A 23,849-nucleotide genomic window follows, 5' to 3' on the forward strand; every position below is an offset into this window, starting at 1 on the left:
TTCCGCTGGCCACCAAACACCCCAGAAAAAAATACAAATGTGTGTGAAATCTTATGGGACTTAACTGCTAAGGTCATCAGTCCCTAAGCTTACACACTACTTAACCTAAATTATCCTAAGGACAAACACACATACCCATGCCCGAGGGAGGACTCGAACCTCCGCCGGGATCAGCTGCACAGTCCATGACTGCAGCGAACACCCCAGACATTAATGTTATTGAGTATACGTGGGATGCCTTGCAACGTGCTGTTCAGAAGGGATCTCCAGCCCTTCGTACTCTTACGGATTTATGGACAGCCCTGCAGGATTCATGGTATCAGTTGCCCCCAGCACGACTTCAGGCATTAGTCGAATCCATGCCACGTCGTGCTGCGGCACTTCTGTCTGCTGGCTGAGGCCCTACACGATATTAGACAGGTGTACCAGTTTCTTTGGCTCTTCAGTATAGATGCACCTGAGAGTGATATTTCACCAAAACGATGAGAGTATAATGTTGCTGAACGACAGTGCCTGTTGTAAACCTTTCAATCAACACGACCTCTACTTTTATGCTTCACGTGTCTGGCCTTCCGAGACAAGTTGCACGAACCGCCGTCTACTTCGGTTCACTGCTCCTCTTATATACTCCGTACGAGAAGATAACTGCTCTCTCCAGCATAGCCTCAACCATGTAAACAGCAGCGCTCTGCCGTGGCGCTCCTCTTTCCTCAACAGGCCGTCGGAACTCCCTGTCACATACTACCGCCGACTTCGTTCTTTCTTTCTAAAGCATACCCATCACCCAGGTAAACCATTTTCTTCCAGAGGAGTTTCACCTACCATGGACATCGAAGTAACCCCAACCTAGGTCGGCTAGAGCCAGCCTAGGCCATCGTGCCGCACACGTCACTCTGGTGATAAGGTAGCAGAATAAGTCATAGCACCTGAGTTCAGAAAAACCTTGAAAAAAGGGTCACAAACGACTTTGGTATCTGATGAAGTATACACTGTGAATCGATCCCAAACTTAGACACTTAAATGTGGTTATAAATGTATAGCAAATGAGCTGTAGTCCAACCTCTACTTGTTCACCTCTCTCCCTATTTCTACAGATAGGCACGTTAAATTTTTGGTGATAACGAATCTTCCTTAGTGGCTCACCGAGCGAGGTGGCGACGTGATTAGCGTAGAGGACTAGCATTCTGGAGGACGACGGTTCAAATCTACGACCAGCCACCCAGATTTAGGTTTCCCGTGATTTCCCTAAATCGCTATATGCAAGTGCCGGGATGGTTTCTTTGAAAGGACACGACCGATTTTTCCCCATCCTTGAAACTGTCGGAGCCTGTCCTCCACCTCTAATGACCTTGATGTTCACAGACCGCTAACCTCTAAGCTTGCTTCTCCCTTCGTTCCTCCTTCAGGTCTTATGTCTACGGAGAAAAGGCTACAGAGAACTTTAAAACGGAAACGTTTCGGTGTGGCTGGATTTGCAGTGGGCTGACGTTTGAAATGTAAATCTAAAGAGTGCGAAACATTCTTTATGTAGACAATGATATGCGTGACGTTGCTGGTTAGATGCTTTTTATCTATTTAGTTATATTTTCTCTGCAACTACCCAACTCCAACAGAATTTTGACTCGGTCATCAGTGCACTCAGTCTGAAGTGTAGTACATCAAGCGTTGTACCGCAGTGCCATCCTCTGAAATAAGGGCCTCTGTGCAAAAGGATCACGCCTAACAAAAATTGTGTTCCAAGCAGCTCTTTTGTAACTGTTTTCGTTTAACCGAAACATTTTTCTTTGGAGTCGACGATTGTCATGTTTGTTAAAGGACTAGCTTTATCATTACCTGCGCTACAACATATTGATAATCTGAAGAAAATTTTGTACATCGAAAGATTCAACTATATGTAAGTGAATTTACCATCTTCCAGTGCGAAGTAAATATTTCTATGGAAACGCTATTTATTAGAACGCACCTATCAAAATATGACTACAATCTTTGTTTAAAATTTTGTATGTATGGGGATTCGCAGCCTACAGATGTTAAATAAACGTAAACATGGTCCGTAATAAGCCGTAATTCGATTTTTATTTAATAGTGCGATTAGCTAATTTCGACTATGCGTCATTGTCAAGTCATTTGTAACATATGTACTTTATGTCATTTTCAAATCATACTTTTTACTTGTAATTAAGAGGGATTCGAAAATGACATGGAATGCACATGTTGCAAATGTGCTTGACAATGACGCGTAGTCGAAATTATTTAATCGCACGATTAAAGAAATATCGCATTAGAGCCTACTAGCGACAATGTTAACGTGTTTTATACAATGTTTGTATGGTAAACTGCAAAATCTTATTACATTATGTGAATTTTTGCTCCTAGGTGGTACCCAGAAAAAAAGTAACTGTGAACTGTGGACATCTTAGGCCGTCGCGTCGTACTTGCCCGATACTTCGGTAACGTACCTCGTAACCTTCAGCTGGTGCGACCTGAGACTGCTCCTCGAGTGGACCTGGTCCAGTATTTCTGTCAGTGGCCTTCCCCCTCCACCGACGGATGCAGGCGTTCCCTCTGCGGTCCACGCCCGATCGCTGCGATCTTCTGGAACGCTGCCGATCCGTTTCGTCACGTCAGTGAAGAAGGCCTGCTTCCTGACGAGAAGTTTGGCTTTCGACGCGGTCACTCGCCGCAACACCCACTTCTGCGACTTCTGGAGCAGGCGATGGGGGCCCTCGAAGGTCACGAGTACCTTGGGGCTGTCCTGCTTAACGTTTCGAAGGTCTTCGACAGCGTGTGGCACGATGGCCTCCTGTACAAGCTGCTAGTATCGGGGGGGGGGGGGGGGGGGGGGGGGGGTCGGGGGGGGGGGGGGGAGATGAGGGTTCCCGTGTCGCAAGCACGCCTGCTTCAGTCCTATCGGCGTGTGCACACATTCCATGTGCGAGCTGATGGTGGTGTCTCAACAGCGCGCCAACTCCGAGATGGTGTACCGCAGGGTCCGTGCTTGGCTCCCTGCTGTACTCTCTGTACTCCGTCGACGTCCAGAAGACGACGCCGAGAGCTCATCTCGGGCTCTGCGCAGACGACACCGAGCTGTACACGCGCAGTATGACCGCAGCTGATGCACAGCCGCCTGAAACACGCCTGCAACGAGATCGAAGCTTGGGCTACCAAATGGTGGCTCAAGTTCAATGCTAGGAAAAGCCAAGCTGTGGTGTTTACGTGCAGGCGCATTCCCAATGCGCTACAGTAAGTGCGGATCATGGGAGGCCCCATTGTCTCGCACTGGAAAATACCTCGGCGTCACTTTGGATCGGTGCCTGACCTGGAGACCACACATCTGGGAGCTGAGAGGCCGAGAGCTCGGAAGGGTGCGCTTGCTGTATCCTCTACTCAACCCCAAGACTACTCTGCCAACACACTGTGGAATCTCGCTGTACTTAGCACACATCAGGCCGGTGCGTGAGTACGCAGCCGTGGCGTGGAGAAACGCGACAGAAACACATCTGCAGAAACTGCAAAGAGTGCAGAATAAAGCCCTCCGGCAAGCGTTTTATCGGCCTCGAGACTTTGGCACAAGGCAGCTTCACGACATCGCTGGAATCTCGAAGCTGAAGCGACGATTCCGTGAGTTCGCGACGAGATTCTACGCGTCGGCGAGGAAATCTAGAAACCCGCTTGGAAACCAACTTCACTGGTCCTCGGCAACCAGATGGCCTGACCTGCTCCTCGAATGATCAACCGGCAGCAAGACAAGAAGAAAACAACCAGGTGAGAAACAAGAAGACGACCCGAAAAGAGAAGAAAACGGAACACTATGATTCACCGAATAAGCAACAGCAGGCTCTGGTTAACCTGCTTCGACTGTGCATGGACAGCACGTGTGTTACCTCTGTCTGTCTGTCCGTTCCGTTTTCGGTTCGCTGCGGTTCCGGGTGTTCCCTCTGCGGTCCGCACCCGTCGGATCTGCTCCTGGACGTTTTATCTTCGGTCAGCTGCACCTGGCAACCTGTCTGGTGACAGTTTTCCATATCCATGCCCTCCGTTCTTCTATTCGCGGAATGCTGCAGTCGTCCCAGTTGTTCATTTAACAATTCCAGAGCAGGATGCCAGGCTCTACTTAGCTAGTACCCCACTTAGCGGTTCTGAAATTGTCAATCACTTTTATCTCAATCGATTCCCTTATAACACTGTCCCATTTCTGGGTGTTTGTTCTAGAATGTTGGTTTCCTCATAATTCATGGCATGAGTTAGTTCTAAATAGTGCTCAGCAATGGCTGACTTCGTCACCTGTTAACTGGGTGTGCCTCTGATGTTCTTTGCTCCTAATATCCACTGCTCCTGTCGTCTGGCCAATGTAGGACATGCCACATTGACAAGGTATGCTATAAATCCCTGCTTTCCGTAACCCAAGGTCGTCTTTAAGACTCCCACCTGTCCCCCGATCTTGCTGGATGGACAGAAAACAGACTTGAAATTGTGTTTACCGAGCATCCTACTGATTCTAGCAGAAATAGAACCGGCATAGGGCAGATAAGCCACCTTCTTTCCTTCATCTTGTCTGTTTCTGGAACCTGTGGTGCAGTGGCTGGTTAGAATGCCCTCTCGATTTGTTTGGTCGTGTGTCCACTTTTGCAGAACACAGTTTTCAGATTCTCTGTTTCTGTTAGTAGACTCTCTTGGTCTGACAGGGCACATGCTCTGGGCACCAATGTCTTAAGTACGCCGTTCTTCTGCGCAGGGTGGTCACAGCTGCTGGCATGCACGTATAAATAAGTGTGTGTGGGTTTTCGATACACACTGTGGCATTAATCCTTCTGCTTTTCTTTTGAATAGTACACCCAGAAACGGCAGCTGGCCATTCTTCTCCAGTTCTATGTTGAACTTGATATTTGGGTGGCATGAGTTAAGATGTTCAAGAAAGTCATTGAGGCTGTCCTTCCTATGAGGCCAGATCACGATGATGTCATCCTGATACCCGAAGAAGAATGTGGGTTTATATTTGGCCGTATAATGCCCTCTCTTCAAATATCTCCATAAACGTGTTGACAACCACAGGAGACAGTGGGCTGCCCATAGCTACAACTTCAGTTTGATCGAATTTCTGGTTCAGGTACAGGAAATACGTGGATGTCAGTGTATGCCTGGACAGGTCCAACACAGCACTGCCAAATTTCTCCGCAATCAGTTCTGGTGAGTCTTTCAGTGGTATCCTAGTGAACAGGGATACCAAACCAAAACTGACCATGATATCTGAATCTGTGATGCGTAGTTGCTTGCGGCGTTGCATGAAGTCTTCTGAGTTTCGGATGTGGTGAATACATTTCCCCAAATACAGAGGCAGCAGATTTTTCGAGTTCGTGGCTGTTGCGTACGTAGGCGCCCCAATATTACTGACAACTGGACATAGCGGCACGGCCTCCTTGTGTATTTTAGACAGACCATATAGTCTAGGTGGCACTGGTGTTTTTACCCGTAGTTGTGTGATGATCTTATCAGGCATCCCTGTTTCCTTCAGGAGAGCCCTGGTCTTCTTGTCCACCTTGTCACTGGGGCCACACTAAGAAATTCTGTATGCAGGGTACCTCAGAAATTGGCATACTTTTTCATCATAATCTACCCATTGCATAATGACTGTACAGTTCTTTGTCTGCTGGCAGTACTACAATACTGTTATCTTCCCACAGCTTCTTGAGTACAATCCTCTCCTCAGTTGTGATGTTCGCATTTGGAAGCCTGGTATTGGTGACAGCCCTGCATGTCTCTCGGCGGATTTCCCCTGCCACGTTAGGGGAAGTGTGGCTGCAACTTGCTCCACTGCACTGATTAAACCTGAAATGGGCACATTTCTAGGGGTCGCTGCGAAGTTGAGACCCTTGCTGACTACCCTTATGGTTGTGTCATCAAACTGTGTACCACTTAGATTCGTCACAGTGCGATTCTCCTCCATGTGCTTGAACTGTTGTTACGGGAATTCGTGTTTAGTGTACATAATCATGTAAAGCACCATACTTCACAAAATTCAGAAAATGTAATAGCACTAGCGACCCTGGCAGTGCCTGGCAGTTGCTAAATGAGTGTGGGAGTTGGGTGTACGTCTCAAACTCCTCCTCCCCCTCCTTCGCTGTCCATCTCGTCCATCCCCATATCTTTGTTCATCTTCCCGTCCTCTCTTATGTCTGTCTGTGCATCACTTCTTCACTCTCTCCCAGTCCATCTTCCCCTCACTCCTCTCCATATTGCCATATCGATTTACGCCCCCCCCCCCCCCCGCCCTTTCTACCCTCTTTCCACTCTCTCCGTCCTTGAGTCTTGTTTATTGATATTCTAAACGAAACTATCATTGGAATTGAGTCACTTAAAGTGTATGGATGTATTGGTTGGGGCCACTAGTATATGGAGTATGAGGCAGACCTCTCCAGCTCCTGGATCTGTGAGGATAGTAGCTTCAATGACAATACTTCACATAATTTTAATTTATGAATGGTTAGGCCTACAAAGTTTCCGACGACTCAGTTTCTGCAGTAATATTCTACCATAAGCCGACAAGCCACATATACCCCTTTCCTGTTTCCCGTAAAACTGACTGTAAGGAATAAAACAAAACAGTACAGTGCTGCATACGCAATTTTTTGAAATAATATATAAAGTGAAAGAATATGTGTGTGACAAACGATTGGTCTAATGGTTTATATGCCTTGCTATCGTAATTAAAACCGACTGCAAAAAAGAAAAAGAAACAGCACTTTCACCATATAATACAGCATTTTCTTTCTCGCAGTCTATACAATTTTCGATATTTTTGGTAACAAGATGTTTATTTTATATACCACACATGTTCCTTTTACATACCACACACACACACACACATATATATATATATATATATATATATATATATATATATATATATATATATCAGCCATGGTGAAAAATACTGACACGTTCTTTGCAAACGAATGGAGAAACAGGTAGAAGTCAACCTCGGGGAAGATCAGTTTGGATTCCGTAGAAATGTTGGAACTCACGACGCAATACTGACCCTACGACTTATCTTAGAAGATACGTTACGGAAAGGCAAACCTACGTTTATAGCATTTGTAGACTTAGATAAAGCTTTTCACAATGCTGACTGGAATACTGTCTTTCAAATTCTGAAGGGGGCAGGGGTCAAATACAGGGAGCGGAAGGCTATTTACAATTTGTACAAACCAGATGGCAGTCATAAGAGTCGAGGGATATTAAAGGAAAGCAGTGGTTGAGAAGGGAGTGTGACAGGGTTGTAGCCTCTCCCCGATGTTATTCAATCTGTATATTGAGGAATAAATAAAGGAAGCAAAAGAAACATTAGGAGTAGGTGTTAAAATCCTTGGAGAAGAAATAAAGACTTTGAGGTTTGCCGACAACACTGTAATTCTGTCAGAGACAGCAAAGGACCTGGAAGAGAAGTTGAAAGGAATCGACAGAGTCTTGAAAGGATGATATAAGATAAACATCAAAAAAAGCGAAACGAGGATAGTGGAATGTAGTCAAATTAAATCAGGTGATGCTAAGGAAATTAGATTAGGAAATGAGACACTTAAAGTAGTAAATTCGTTTTGCTATTTGGGGAGCAAAATAACTGATGATGGTCGAAGTATGAATATAAAATGCAGACTGGCTACGGCAAGGAAATCGTTACTGAAGAAGAGAAATTTGTTAATATCGGTTACAGATTTAAGTGTCAGGAAGTCTTTTCTGAAAATATTTGTATGGAATGTAGCAATGCATGGAAGTGAAACATGGACGATAAACAGTGTAAACAAGAAGAGAGTAGAATGTGGTGCTACAGAAGAATGCTGAAGATTAGATGGGTAGGTCACGTAATTAATGAGGAGACACTGAATAGAACTGGAGAGAAGATGGATTTGTGGCACAACTTAACTAGAAGAAGGCATCAAGGGATCACCAATTTGGCACTGGTGGGTAAAAATCGTAGAGGGAGACCATGACACGAATACACTAAGCAGATTCTGAAGGGTGTAGGTTGTAGTAGTTATTCGGAGATGAAGAGGTTTGCACAGGATAGAGTAGCATGGAGAGCGGCATCAAACCAGTCTCTGGACTAAAGACCACAACAACAACATATTTATATATTATATACGTTAAAAATATATAGCCTTTGTCCCTCCGAATGTTTATTAGAGTATCGTGCAAAACTTTTTAAGTAAGTCGGTCAAGCAGTTTTCGAGGTTTTTGGTAACAACATTCAACAACCACCTGTCTTTATAAAGGAGTATATATTTAGTTCAGAGCGTGCACATGAGCGATCACAAATGTACCGTGATCAGAAATGAATTTTGTTGAGGACCAGCTAACTGTGCGAGAGGGCAGTGAAGGATGGCTGGTTTGGAAAAGTTGCATCTCAAGTTTGAAAGCTGTTTTTGTAAAAATCAGCGAGTGCAGTCTGATAAAGATTGGACACCGAAGCTAAGATTTATAAACAATGAACTCGATTTAATTTTAATTTCTTCTAATCAATCGTTTCTGAGTAATCACTCAAAGAAAATATTTGTGTAATACTGCATGCAAGTCATCAGCATAGATGTAATGAGTAGTAAGCAATAGTGTGAACATAAGGTTTACTGTAGGTACAGAATGAGAATTGGGTTAACTTTACAACAGCCTTGTACAAGCGGGAGTAACTTCACATCATCTGGCGCTGTCCTTGTGAAACAAGTATAAATGCTGCGTACAAGTCAACTAACAGAGGTGAATACAATTAAAATTTTTCCTGTTTCAACTAAGGTAATTGAAGATAACATTTTAACATGTTTGTTAATTACTACGAAATTCATTCATTGACGGTGAATTCCTTTGTAACACTGCAAAAACTGGAAGTTCGCCTTTCCAAGTGCTGATGCCTTAAAAATAAAGGTAGCCCCTGATGTTATTGTTGAATAGAGACTAATGCCTATTTCTCTCATGTTATGTCATATATAACACATTTCATGAGGTACGTTTTGTAACTTCATGTAATATTTTATTGACTCCTGCAGCAACACGTGTTATAATCGACATCTTTCGTACGAGGTCCGTTCAGTAGGTAAGGCAACACATTCTTTTTCTGAAAGCACATTGGTTTTATTCAGGATTCCAGACACACCGTATTACCAGCCCCTTCCCTCTTTTTCTTACAAACGCTATTTTTCAATATAATCTTCGATCAACGTGTCCAAGTCACTCTAGTGGTCGACGTCGGAGAAAACGTCTTCCTCATTAGTAACCTACACACAGACGACATTCTACGATCCATTTTGCTGTCCTTTATGGCAATCTGTCCTGGGCTTACATTTCTGCAAGGTAACTTGCCAAACGCTACCTCGACCAGGCAGGTCGGCGGACCCTCCAACCAGATCAGGCTTTTGACGATCCAACGCACTAATTGGATAGAATTTGACACGATGACCCTCAGGACATCCAACTACTCTATCAGTAAGTGTTAACCAGAGTGACGGCTTGCGTAAGGGCCAGGGATGGATCAACGCGTTATTGACTTCTTCACTTTTTGACGATCTTTCTCATCAATAAATCAACCATTTTTCTGAAGTAGCAATCATTTGTTTGGCTGTACATGTACATCACATCTACCAATTTCCGTCCCATTCGGATGGCTCCTTCTTCGACTGTATTTCAACGACACTTAAAACTCCAAAATTGAATCAATGTAAGCCTGGATTAAAACGTATTTTATGATTACCAAGTATAAAAGAGTTATATAATAATACATTTAAATTTATCTACAGTTTATGATTATCGGTATGCATGTGACAGTACGCGAACCTAGTATGTTACAAAACGCCACGCATAAAAACGGAATTTTACGGTGCTCACACCCCGGATTTTATTAAGTAAGGTCAAGTGTGTTGGATAGGGCGTGGGCTAGGGACTATTTGTACACCCACCAGAAGGGTCGTCTTAGTGTCTTCATGCTAAAGTAAAGCGTCACAGTGTAGATATTACACGCTTCGTCTTGCATCGCATGCGAGAATTTTGTGAAACATTCTGAAGGTTTCCGGTCAGAGTCTTTTAAATAACCTGGAACATATTCGCATTTTTTGTGCTCCGACAGGAGTATTTTTCCGCTGGTTATGCATTATATACTAAACAACGTAGGAAACTTCAATTAATTCATCTTATGTCTTTGGCCGGGAGTAACTTTGTTCTCTTTGAAGGTACAATTTCAAAGACGGTTCGTCTTGACTGCGGAGTTTCAACAGTTTCATTATGTTCCCTCCGAAGTTTGTGTATCCTCAAATAGTCAATACTTGTCTGATAAGATATTTGAGATAACTAATAACGATCATAAATAATTCTACAGGAATTTCTCGCAGCTCAAATTTCATTTCAGATAGTTTCCCTTCAATAGGTGCTTCTAATTGAATATGGCTCAGTACAACCTGAGAATCAGCGGCACTCTTCTCGTGAACTTTAAATTTTGCGATGGCCTCTCTCCAGTTCTCAAGTCCTTTTGCGATAAATGCTGTATCAGCAAGAGTTTTCTTAGGACATGTCTTCGTATATTTTATGCAGTAAAAGCAGCTTACTCCTTCAGATCCAAGTCCAAATACGTAAAGTCAAGGAAGCGTGCTACATCTACTTTTATGGAAACTAAACACTCGGCTTGGAATTGTTGCACAAGGAGGGAGCAAGTAAAGCCAGCATCAGGCGGTAAGAACTTTTCCGCAGCTGCAGCGACGAGTTGCTGATGAACGCAGCTACAGAACCTGCTCTTCACATTTTCCTCCAGACGAAAGTTCACCAGCGTCCTCTTCCGAATTCTCTGAATGTGAACGCACATTTTATGGGACTAGTATCAGAATTCTAAATGAAGTCAGCAGTTTATTGCAGTTTCCCCCTTCCCCCCCCCCCCAAAAAGGATTTCAAATGATAGGAAATATTCTATATTGTTATAATCAACTAGCTGGCTACACATCCTTCATACGGGTGAAGAGAGTACTTTTTCGAGTTCTCAACATATTTGAGGAACAATACAAGAATGTAACCGCATGTCATTTCCAAGTTTTTAAATTTTTTTGTGATTTTGTGGAACATTTTGTGAAGGACATAGTGTTTTTAGCCTTTCTGTGATTTTGTGGAACAGTTTGTGAAGGACATAATCACTAATGATTGAACTTTAGTGCAATAATTACAGCTTTTCTCTCTTGATTGTATAGATGTGTATTCATTGTTGTCGGTGGAAGCAGTGGATCATCTTCTCACATATTGTTAATGACAATGAAAATCACTGAATCGACTATTACCGTGAAATGGCGAAAAATATCGAAACGGCAATAGTCATAAGTTCTTTCCATATATACAAGATTCGTTCATGCAAAATTTCGGCTCAGTCGGTTGAGACAAAGAGTTCTACAGTTTTAAATGTGTCTTAGTTTGATTATTAAAAGCAGTTTAAGAAAGTAAAAATAATCTTCCAGAAAACACTGTTTATTTCGTAGTTTAATGTACACATAGATGTTTTTACAACATGGAGAATGCTGGAAACCTATTACTTTACAAAGTACACCTCAGAAATTCACTCAGCGTATTTTTCTTATACTGAGTAGTGTAAGCGAAGCCACGATGGGTAAAGTGCTAACTTACCAGCAACCTTTTTCTAGGGAAGAATGAGGGAAAAATTATACGAGTATGTATAGAACACAATACGCTATTGCTCTGTTTTATAAGCTTTAAATAAAAGTTGATAAATTCCTATAATGTATGTGTTCTAATACAATGTAGCGGTAAAACTGAGTAAATTGGAATACATTTTGTAACAAATATTTTCTAACACTCCTTCCTTTGCCTTTTAAAAAAGGCAATATTGATGCACACCTTGAAGTCTCTTCATAACAATTCTTCTTGACGCATGCACTGACTATATCTTTATTTTTATAATATCAACAGCGGACTGTAAGTGACTGTCGCGTTAGTTAGTTACATGTCCCATGGATCATTTTGCACGATAGATAGTAATGAAGTGGAACGAGTCATTTGACATTCACATCGCAAATTAATTTGTACATGTGAATACATTCTGATCATTTCTAAGTTTCTTATTTTTTTAATTGCAAAAAGAAAGAAGATACACAGGTGTGAATTAGTAATTCTTACCCACCATTTTCTACACATTACAGTAACAGAAATTCTTCTACGGAATAGAAGGAGTTCTTGTTTCCTGTCGGATATTTTATATCACTGGGTAAGTGATCAAAAATGTTTGTTGCAGCATCGTTCACACCTTTTTCTGCAAAACACAACCTTAATGTGGAGTAAAGAACGTCAGTTTTCCTTCTGATATTGAAATCATGTATGTCATTGTTCCTTTTGAACTGTAGTGGATTATTTACAACAAACTTCATGAGGGCATAAATATACCATGGAGCAGTAGTTAGAGTGCCGAACTCCTTAAACAGATGTCTACATGATGATCGTGTGTGATCACCATATATTATTCTTACAGTACGCTTTTTCGCGGTAAAGACTTTCTTTCTTAAAGATGAGCTACCCCAGAACAGTACTCCAATGACGTTAATGAATGAAACTACGCAAAATATCTCAGCTTACTGACGGTTCACCGTCTGCCTCGTGGCCACTCATCCCACAAACTTATAGCAAAATCAAGCAGATTCATAACTCGCAGTCGTACCAACACGGTGCATTAAAACTTGAAATATTGTGTTTTAGTGAATAATGTAAATGGATTTGATTTACTAGCACATTAGAAAACCCTGCAAGCCATTAATTCTCACTGCACGAGAGCTTTTAGTGTGCGTAATTATTTAAGCTTGGATATATTCGTTCAACAGTATCATTTTTTTGTAAACGAAGGCTCATAAAATTGAAACTGTTTTTCCAAAAAAACTGAGGGAGTGGTGAAAGGGGGGGGGGGGCAGGGGGGACGTTAGCTCGTTCGTTCGTTACCCAGTCGAGATGGCAACAACCAACAAGTAAAGCCGATCTGCGTTGCGTGATTATCGTAGAAAGCACGGCATTGCTTCTCCTCAGTGCCTCAACAATTGTTCATTAAAGACGTAGCGATCTCGCACTGCACCACTGGCCACCTGGGGTCACATGATCTCACGGTACGTGACTTTTTTGTGTCGATTTGTGAAAGACGCCGTCTGTGCGCCTCCATCGCCTTGGATGAACTGCGACGCCGCATAGCAACAGCAGTGATTGCAGTAACCCCAAAGATGCTATTAAAAAGTCTGGTTGTTTATTTCGCGTCAAGCAGAGGCAAACTGAATATTTACGAAAAAGTTCATCCTTAACATAATTTTAAGAAATACACCAATGTCGTATTTGTTACTTACCAACTCCCTTACATGATAATACACTCCTGGAAATTGAAATAAGAACACCGTGAATTCATTGTCCCAGGAAGGGGAAACTTTATTGACACATTCCTGGGGTCAGATACATCACATGATCACACTGACAGAACCACAAGCACATAGACACAGGCAACAGAGCATGCACAATGTCGGCACTAGTACAGTGTATATCCACCTTTCGCAGCAATGCAGGTTGCTATTCTCCCATGGAGACGATCGTAGAGATGCTGGATGTAGTCCTGTGGAACGGCTTGCCATGCCATTTCCACCTGTCGCCTCAGTTGGACCAGCGTTCGTGCTGGACGTGCAGACCGCGTGAGACGACGCTTCATCCAGTCCCAAACATGCTCAATGGGGGACAGATCCGGAGATCTTGCTGGCCAGGGTAGTTGACTTACACCTTCTAGAGCACGTTGGGTGGCACGAGATACATCCGGACGTGCATTGTCCTGTTGGAACAGCAAGTTCCCTTGCCGGTCTAGGAATGGTAGAACGATGGGTTCGATGACGGTTTGGATGTGCCGTGCACTATTCAGTGTCCCCTCGACGATCACCAGTGGTGTACGGCCAGTGTAGGAGATCGCTCCCCACACCATGATGCCGGGTGTTGGCCCTGTGTGCCTCGGTCGTATGCAGTCCTGATTGTGGCGCTCACCTGCACGGCGCCAAACACGCATACGACCATCATTGGCACCAAGGCAGAAGCGACTCTCATCGCTGAAGACGACACGTCTCCATTCGTCCCTCCATTCACGCCTGTCGCGACACCACTGGAGGCGGGCTGCACGATGTTGGGGCGTGAGCGGAAGACGGCCTAACGGTGTGCGGGACCGTAGCCCAGCTTCATGGAGACGGTTGCGAATGGTCCTCGCCGATGCCCCAGGAGCAACAGTGTCCCTAATTTGCTGGGAAGTGGCGGTGCGGTCCCCTACGGCACTGCGTAGGATCCTACGGTCTTGGCGTGCATCCGTGCGTCGCTGCGGTCCGGTCCCAGGTCGACGGGCACGTGCACCTTCCGCCGACCACTGGCGACAACATCGATGTACTGTGGAGACCTCACGCCCCACGTGTTGAGCAATTCGGCGGTACGTCCACCCGGCCTCCCGCATGCCCACTATACGCCCTCGCTCAAAGTCCGTCAACTGCACATACGGTTCACGTCCACGCTGTCGCGGCATGCTAGCAGTGTTAAAGACTGCGATGGAGCTCCGTATGCCACGGCAAACTGGCTGACACTGACGGCGGCGGTGCACAAATGCTGCACAGCTAGCGCCATTCGACGGCCAACACCGCGGTTCCTGGTGTGTCCGCTGTGCCGTGCGTGTGATCATTGCTTGTACAGCCCTCTCGCAGTGTCCGGAGCAAGTATGGTGGGTCTGACACACCAGTGTCAATGTGTTCTTTTTTCCATTTCCAGGAGTGTAGTATATGTTCGAGGGTTAACTTAAAATGTTATGTGGAGAATTTTAGATTAACATTGACAGTACAGCTAACATGGGTATATCAGGTGCCTTACTCTCAAAATAAAAAATTAGAATATATGATGAGTTAATAATTTACTTAATCATCACATTATATTTACATGTAGAGGTCTTGCGGTAATTTACAATATAAATGAACATTGAGGTACATTTTGTGAAGCATTCTGATAGCTGAATGAGTTATGATTTCAAACCTTCTACAATACATCCAGGGTTTTTGTATCTATGAAGTTACAATTGACACCAGGCGATTATCATAATCTGAGAAGCTTATTTAACTCAAAATGTTCTAAAAATTTGTTATGACTTCAAGATCTGTAAAATCAGATGATTCTCTTGAAAATAAAAACTTTGTAGTCTTACATGTAAGTTAAAATTCGCCCCTAGTTTCTATCGTCATTCATGTAGAAGACACAGACTTGTGAAAACAGTCGAATCTTTTTGATACACGCTATTCCAGCATTAGGAGAACTGCTCTGAGCAGTTATCACAGCTGGTAAATTAGATAAAAGTGTCTTTTGAATTTATGTTATACATAACGCACCCGACAACTTCGTCCGTGGTCTACATAATGTGTGCTGTGTAATGAAACAACGAATTGCATCATTATGTTATGAACTGATTTATTATGCCATTAGCTGGCTGTTTAGATACTCATGAGATGCTTCATATTAACAGGATACATTTCATAGTGCATGTGCTGCTTTTCAACGTAGGTACCATATTAGAAAAATAATTTTATTAATAAGGAATCTACTAATTATGTATACAAAAATAGTTAATATCAAAAACTCTTTCCTTAATTACTTACATATAAATATTTAATACCAATAACTGTTTTCTTATTTAGTTACATGTCATCATACCCACTAATTCCTAAAAAATTTATCAATTTTATAATTGCGCGAAGACAGAGGCACGTTGTTGCACTTGAAACGTACATACGTTCAGCTACAAGATAGCCTTGGTAACTTAAAAATTTCATAGCTGTCCTTCTTGTACGCTACTAATTTGATAGAGACATTTATTCCAGATAGTTCTGGTTTAATATATATATTATTTTTCATGCAGTCTCATACCGACTACTATTTCTCTTTGCAAACTACTTACGTCTCGTATAGTAACACACTTAATGCCAAAATATCAGAATAACTAGTACCATTAACGAAATTATAGGCATTTCATCACGAAACTGACGAGTGAGCGTAGGAGATGCAAAAGATTCAAATGCTTTTACCAAAAAGAAGACTGCAGAGCGCACACCCACAGTGAAGCAAGTTGGCCGCCGGGGCCATGCCGAAGCGAGCAACAATGTTTTTTTTGTTTTTTGTTTTTTGTTTTTTTTTTAATCCTTATAACAGACGAAACGAACAGCGCTAAGTACGATTACGCTTCTTTACGCACGGGCCAAGTTACATTACGTAAGGTCTACCACTGATTTTCAATCAAGCACCTGGTGTGACGTTTGTTACATAAACTGCACAGTGCTGTAACACTCGGAGAAAGCATTGTTTAAACTGAGCAGAGCACAGTCGCTTTGATATGACACACGTGTGCACTCCTCAAATGTGTCGGGGATAAGAAGAAATGAAATGGCAGAGGTCATACCATTAACCGCGCCTTGTGTATTTTTTATGTTCTTTATATCTGAGAAAGTTTGTAAGTTTGTGGTGCTACACAGAAATAAGAAATTTATTAGTTAACTTGCTGTCAGCGGCAGCCATACCCGATTGTGACTGGTGCCCATCCTCTGACATGACGACAAGTTCTTTTCCAACCACGTATATTTTATTTCATAAACGTGTAACTCCAAGGAATAGACGAAGAGAGATTAATGGAGCTTACAGTGACTACTGACAACAAGACGTCAACTACTGGTACAGTTTGATAGCAGCTTCCAGTTTCCAGAAGTGCGTAATCCTCTATACACTTCTGTGTCAATTGCCATCTCGATTTTAAGTATTTACCAAGGGCCGTGAATTATGCTGTTCGATATAAAGCAGATGTCGTCAATGGAGTGATGTTCTAGTCAACGACTTCTGTATTCCAGAGAATACGAACTGGCCACATCATATGAATAACTCTTTCTTCACTTGGTGTCTTCGTTCACCATTACATAAATGTTTAACACCTACTGGTTGTATTCAAATAGTTGTTAATAATTTCGTCTGAAATACGAAATATTTATTGAGCTGACAAACGAATGCGTAGTTTAGTTCGAGGTCTCCGTTAGGATGGAAATTAATGGTTTCATTTGTCCCGGACTAACGAATCATTTTTACCCGATAATACAGCACAGTTTCAACAAGTGATTTATCTTCGAACTGCCCACATTACGCGAATAACTCTTCCTTCACTTGGTATCGTCCAACATTACATAAATGTTTTCCACCTACTGGTTGTATTCACATAGTTATTAATGATTTCGTCTGAAATACGAAATATTTATCGAGCTGAGAAACAAATGCGTAGTTTAGTTAGAGGCCTCCATTAGGATGGAAATTAATGGTTTCATTTGCCCGGACTAACGACGCATTTTTACCCGATAATACAGCACAGTTCCAACAAGTGATTTATCTTTCTGTGACTTGATAGATTCGAAAATACTTTTTTAAATAAATAATTATTTTATACAGTCTCGTTACAAGTGTAATTAGTCACTTGAAAAAATGTTACATGTAACACGATAATGAAAATTATTTTCTACGAATCTACATTCTGAGATGCACACTCTCTCTCTCTCTCTCTCTCTCTCTCTGATTTTGTTCTTTTCGGTTTTTTATTGGTGGTATTCTCTTTTTTCACTATGGTTCAATGTGTGGATAGTAATATGATATTGTTAGTCAACATTATATCTCGTAAAACTGTTTTGTGACTGTGATACTTTAGATTATTTGTTGAGAATCAACAGTTGATACATTTTTCGTAATCTGGTTGCTACTCCAGTAATGATTGCAAATTTGTTTTATTATAAAATTCAAACATTTTGATAACATTGTCTTTCTGTGTGTGTAACAGTTACTGTGAATGAGGAATTTGTTTGGATTTGAAATGAAATTTTCTTTGCTTTATAGTGTCTAACTGAACATTCCTTTTTTTTGTATAAAAATATTATAACGCAAAACATTGCTTATTTGTAGGGCAGAGTTTATGGGTCAGTGAAAATATATTCTTGGACCTTGTTTAAATTAAGCGTCATCGTCACTTATCATCGAGCTATAATTAGCATCTAGAAATAATAACCTGTACAGCTGGGTTAGATTTGGCGGCCCGCATCTCGTGGTCGTGCGGTAGCGTTCTCGCTTCCCACGCCCGGGTTCCCGGGTTCGATTCCCGGCGGGGTCAGGGATTTTCTCTACCTCGTGATGGCTGGGTGTTGTGCGATGTCCTTAGGTTAGTTAGGTTTAAGTAGTTCTAAGTTCTAGGGGACTGATGACCACAGATGTTAAGTCCCATAGTGCTCAGAGCCATTTGAACCATTTTTTTGGCGAGACATAAGCCTCATTTAGCATAAGCTTCATTTAGCACCTACAATATTTTAAGTAATATTCACAAACTTGTTTCCGGTGCGCCATTTACAGCGCTCGTACTGATGTAAGTCTTTGAAAAGTTTAGTAATATCGGTGCTGGTGAGAGGTTTCCATTGCAGCTGTCAGAATACAAGTACATTTTTATCACGAAATTATTATTCTGCAAATAGTTATTATGAACAACTGCTCCGCTCTTTCGCTTTATATCGGCAGTACCTCATCTGCTGGGCGAAAGCCTTAGGGTCCAAGTTAAGAGCTCGTAAGTAGTATAAGCTCAGTGTAGTGAAGGATGAAGATGGAAATCAGCGTGTACTTTAGCAGGAAACATATCATTTGTCTTAAATGATTTAAGGAAACCACGGAAAATCTAAGTCTGGGATTCCGGATAGGGACTGTAACCACTGCCTTCTAGAATGTCTTACCCTGTACCACACCGTTCCGCCGGCCTCATTCTGTTGACACCACTCCTCCATTAGATGATTAGAACTCACATCATCGTTTGTTGGATCAGTCGTCTTCCAGGTCTAAATAACGTTAAAATTATGTACCATAGGCTCACTCACAACTCTTGTTTCTTACATCCATTATCTTCTTACTTTTTCAATGTGTCTTGAGAAAACGTTCGTAAGCTTTGGTTGGCGGACCTGTTGAACTTCCTGCTAATTTGCTACATGCATGATGTGTGAACTCTCTGTTTGCGGAAATGATGTTGGTCTGGTCTCGATCAATGTGAAGGTTGCATCCCAAATGTGAGAACTGTCAGATTTGTTCGGTGACACTTAAAAAGGTACATAGTAACACAGGCAGTGAGTCGTCGTAAAAGACCTCCCCCCCCCCCCCCCCTTCCCAGCTGATATTATGGGCGTAGCAAGTAACAAGGTCGTAACATTGTGCAACACATGTACAGTGCTCCCACGTTAACGATCAGAAACTTCCAGAGAACATGATAACAAATGAAAAGACAAGTGTTTAAGTAGAAGTAACATTAAATAAATTGCACTTGATAAGTGATTTTTTAGATAAACTGCAGTCATCAGATGCTCGATTAATCTTCACAAGTTTTCTGTTTCATACCGCAAAAATATTCAAACACACATGCTCACATATGGAGGACGAGATGAGGAGGGTAGATCAATTTTTTAAAAAATGCTAAAAATTACAAAAAGTTCTATACATATGTACAGCTGATAAATGATGGAAAGATGTTTCGGCCGCTCGACGTCAGGATTTTGAACGCCCGAAATCCAATTCAAGCGAATACGATTTACTCCTCAGAGATATAGAACTTGGGCAGATACGTTTTGAAATTTTATTGGCTGAAACACTGCAGTTCCTCGTTAAACAATTTTCGTTATTTTATGTCAACTGTGGCAACAAATTACATTTTACAGCTAAGTATGTTCTACATACCTTTCACGTAGCATTTTTAGTATTACATAATACACCTGCTCGATAATAGTCTGTACTTGAGACACTTACTCTATATCTAATTATAAGTCTAATGGCAGAAGATTCTGATCTGTCTTTATCAACACAGGTACCTTAATGTCAGATTTACATAATTCAGTATTGAAACCTCCTGGCAGATTAAAAGCGTGTGCCGGACCGAGACTCGAACTCGGGACCTTTGCCTTTCGCGGGCAAGTGCTCTACCATCTGAGCTACCCAAGCAAGATTCACTACCCACCCTCACAGCTTCAATTCTGCCAGTACCTCGTCTCCTACCTACCTAATTCAGTATTACATCGCGCTTAGAAGAAAACTAGTGTATCCTTCAAAGCTGGTGTTTCGTGAGATAATGCCTTTCTTTGGATTCCTAAAAGAAAAAGAAGACCTTTGTGTACCAAATTTCAGCAGTGACCAAATCAACTTTATAACAGTAGTATATCCTTACACTCACGCACACGTACATCGAACACATGTCAGTGAAGCAAAAGAAACATCACACTATCGTGGCTTATGATAGGTAATTCTCAGCCAACTCAGTCACCAAATTGGCACACGTGCAGTAAGAAAGATAATCAGGCTGTACCACTTCGTCTATGTAGCAGATGATCGTACGAAAGCCGACGAAAAATAAACAAACCCTGTTGCAGCGCGTTCTTATATGGAACTGTTTCTAAATTTCGTCTGCTATCGTCGTTTTTAAAAATATTTGCAAAAGATTTTTTCCTTCCTTTTTTTCACGCTTCTTCAGTATACGACGCTAATGAACACTGAATGGTCTCATGGTCAATCACTAATCAATTTTACCTTCACAATAATCGCACTTTTCTCACATACCCGAAACAATTTTTTTGTGTTTTTTTTCATCAGTTATTTTCTTTTTGTGTCCTCAAAAAGATTTTGAATATATTCACACAGAATACCTTTCTCAGTTAAAATTACATACATTACCACAGGTAGACCGTCTTTAATCAATACAAAACATAATTTCACCCTTTTAAAGGAGCTGTTTAATTTTTTAAATGTACTTTTCTTTTATAGTACGTGGTAAATTACAAAGTTAATTTTGTATTTCGTGGGAAGTTCAGAAATATCATTCTCATAAGTAATTAATATTTTCAAAAGATGATGGAAAGAGAAATCAAAAGTAAATTCGTAACTGCAATTAAAAACTAAAAACAATTCATACAAATTGAAGCAACAAACGGAGATTAACCATTATATTACCTATAACAGGTCTCAGAACAATAAGAGAAAGGATGTAAGGCCGTGGTCCATGAAACTCTTCAGCTCCTAACGTTTCGTTCAGAGGGGTGTTTCTCCTCGGCAAGACTCACCGGAGGAGAAACACCCCTCTGAAGATGTCCAGCGCAGCTCTGGACGAAACGTTAGGAGCTGAAGAGTTTCATGGACCACGACCTTACACCCCGGAAGGTTTACCAGAAGATATGTCATCCGGTCGTGGAAGCTTTCATACTTTGGATAAGAGAAAGGTTATTCACATTTCCTGCGATAATTGTTACAGATACAGTCTTCACTCCGTTACAAGTATTTTACAAAATTTTTACAGTACAAAATTTCCAGCATTAACTCAAAACCGTCATTTACGTGTTTCTGTTTGCATGAGCGCATCTTTGCGTGAACTGGACATACTGGGCGGAGTATAGCAACCATCTTTTGTCTAAGCAGTATTAACGTGTCTTCGGTGTGCATGTTCTCAATTTATAAGATGTCTGCCATCAGTTATTGAGCGTCCATCATTCCCAGGCGTAATTCCGTTTCATATAAAAAATGACAACAGTATTTCGGTATAATATAGTTGTACGCACTGTTCTGTACTTAATGAAAATGGCTCTGAGCACATGGGACTTAACTTCTAAGGTCATCAGTCCCCTAGAACTTAGAACTACTTAAACCTAACTAACCTAAGGACACCACACACATCCATGCCCGAGGCAGGATTCGAACCTGCGACCGTAGCGGTCGCGCGGTTCCAGACTGTAGCGCCTTTAACCGCTTGGCCACCACGGCCGGCACTTAATGAAACAGAAAGCAAGGGAGTTGAATAAGTTAAGGTGAGTCATTTGGTACCATTTTGCACACAACAAAATATAATAATTGGCTTAAGAATAATGAAAAATGGCCATATAGGTGTAGGAGTCCTGGAGACACAGGAAGGTTTGAGATAGGTTATATAGTAGTGCCAAAAATTTCGAAACCAGATTTCAGACTGAAAATATTTCCAAGCGCAGACATTGGCTCTGACGATAACTATTTGGTTACGAAATGTAGATAAGAACTAAAGAAAATAAAGAGAGTTGGGAAAATAAGGAATAAACTGAAATATGAAGAGGTGTTTGAGGATCTCAATGGGACAAGTAGGTAACATTGGACTGAAACAGGGCAAAGACATACTGTACAACAGAAGACGAAGCAGTGAATTTTGAGAGACAGAAGAGGATCAAATACTCAAAAAAACATGGCCCTATAGAAATAATTGGATAACTCATGATACATCGAATTTAACTGACGAAAGGGAAAATGTGAAAATTCTGCAAATTAAGCAGCGAAAACGGAAGACAGGCAACTTGAAATGAAATTGACAGTAAGTGCAGAATGATTAAGCAAGAAAGGCTTGAGAATAAATGCAAGACTGTAGATCCATGCATGACGAGGATGAAGATGCACGCTGCTGCAGGAAAATTAGAGAGACCTCGTAAGAAAGGAGTAGCTGTTTAAAAACGACGCAAACATCTCATAAATATTAGAAAAATATATGCTTTTCATTAATACCCACAATTTTATTTGTCTACCAGCTAAAATAATACTATGTCAGAGCTGTGCTGAATTAAGTGATGTGGTGGTGGTGGTGGTTAGTGTTTAACGTCCCGTCGACAACGAGGTCATTAGAGACGGAGCGCAAGCTCGGGTTAGGGAAGGATTGGGAAGGAAATCGGCCGTGCCCTTTCAAAGGAACCATCCCGGCAGTTGCCTGAAACGATTTAGGGAAATCACGGAAAACCTAAATCAGGATGGCTGGAGACGGGATTGAACCGTCGTCCTCCCGAATGCGAGTGCAGTGTGCTAACCACTTCGCCACCTCGCTCGGTTGAATTAAGTGAATTACACCTGTTTCAGCACCCCACCCCTCCCCTCCCAGCACCCACCAAATCGAGTACTCAATGACAGTAAACGAGGGGTAGTCAAAATTTTAATTATCACCTCCAAATAATATGGAGGTGAAATTAATTTTTTGTTTGCATACAGTCCTAGTACGCACTATAATATCTGCTGCGCGGTACCGTAGCACTCCGCTAGAGGATTCAAAACAGAATGGCACTGGCCACGGAGAAAAACTGGAAATTCCAGCGTCGAGTATTTTTATCTCGTCTTTTAGTGTCGTGCTACTTCATGCGTATCAGGACAGTAGACATGTATCGGTAATCAAACTAAAGTTAAGTTACGTAACTTTATTATTTCGAGGTGATGATCGAAATTTTAGAACAAAACAACCCCTCGTGTTAACAATAGCCTAGTAACTCACTGACAGTACAAGGCTAAATTGGACAATTAAATCATAGACTGACTATGAGGAGTGGAGCTACACTACTGGCCATTAAAATTGCTACACCACGAAGATGACGAGCTACAGACGCGAAATTTAACCGAGAGGAAGAAGATGCTGTGATATGCAAATGATTTTCAGAGCATTCACCCAAGGTTGGCGCCGGTGGCGACACCTACAACGTGCTGACATGAGGAAAGTCTCCAACCAATTTCTCAAACACAAACAGCAGTTGGCCGGCGTTGCCTGGTGAAACGTTGTTGTGATGCCTCGTGTAAGGAGGAGAAATGCGTACCATCACATTTCCGACTTTGACAACGGTCGGATTGTAGCCTATCGCGATTACGGTTTATCGTATCGCGACATTGCTGCTCGCGTTGGTCGAGATCCAATGACTGTTAGCTGAATATGGAATCGCTGGGTTCAGGAGGGTAATACGGAACGCTGTGCTGGATCC

The sequence above is a fragment of the Schistocerca serialis genome, chromosome 2, assembly GCF_023864345.2.
Source record: "Schistocerca serialis cubense isolate TAMUIC-IGC-003099 chromosome 2, iqSchSeri2.2, whole genome shotgun sequence".
NCBI classification, from domain to species: Eukaryota; Metazoa; Arthropoda; class Insecta; order Orthoptera; family Acrididae; genus Schistocerca; species Schistocerca serialis.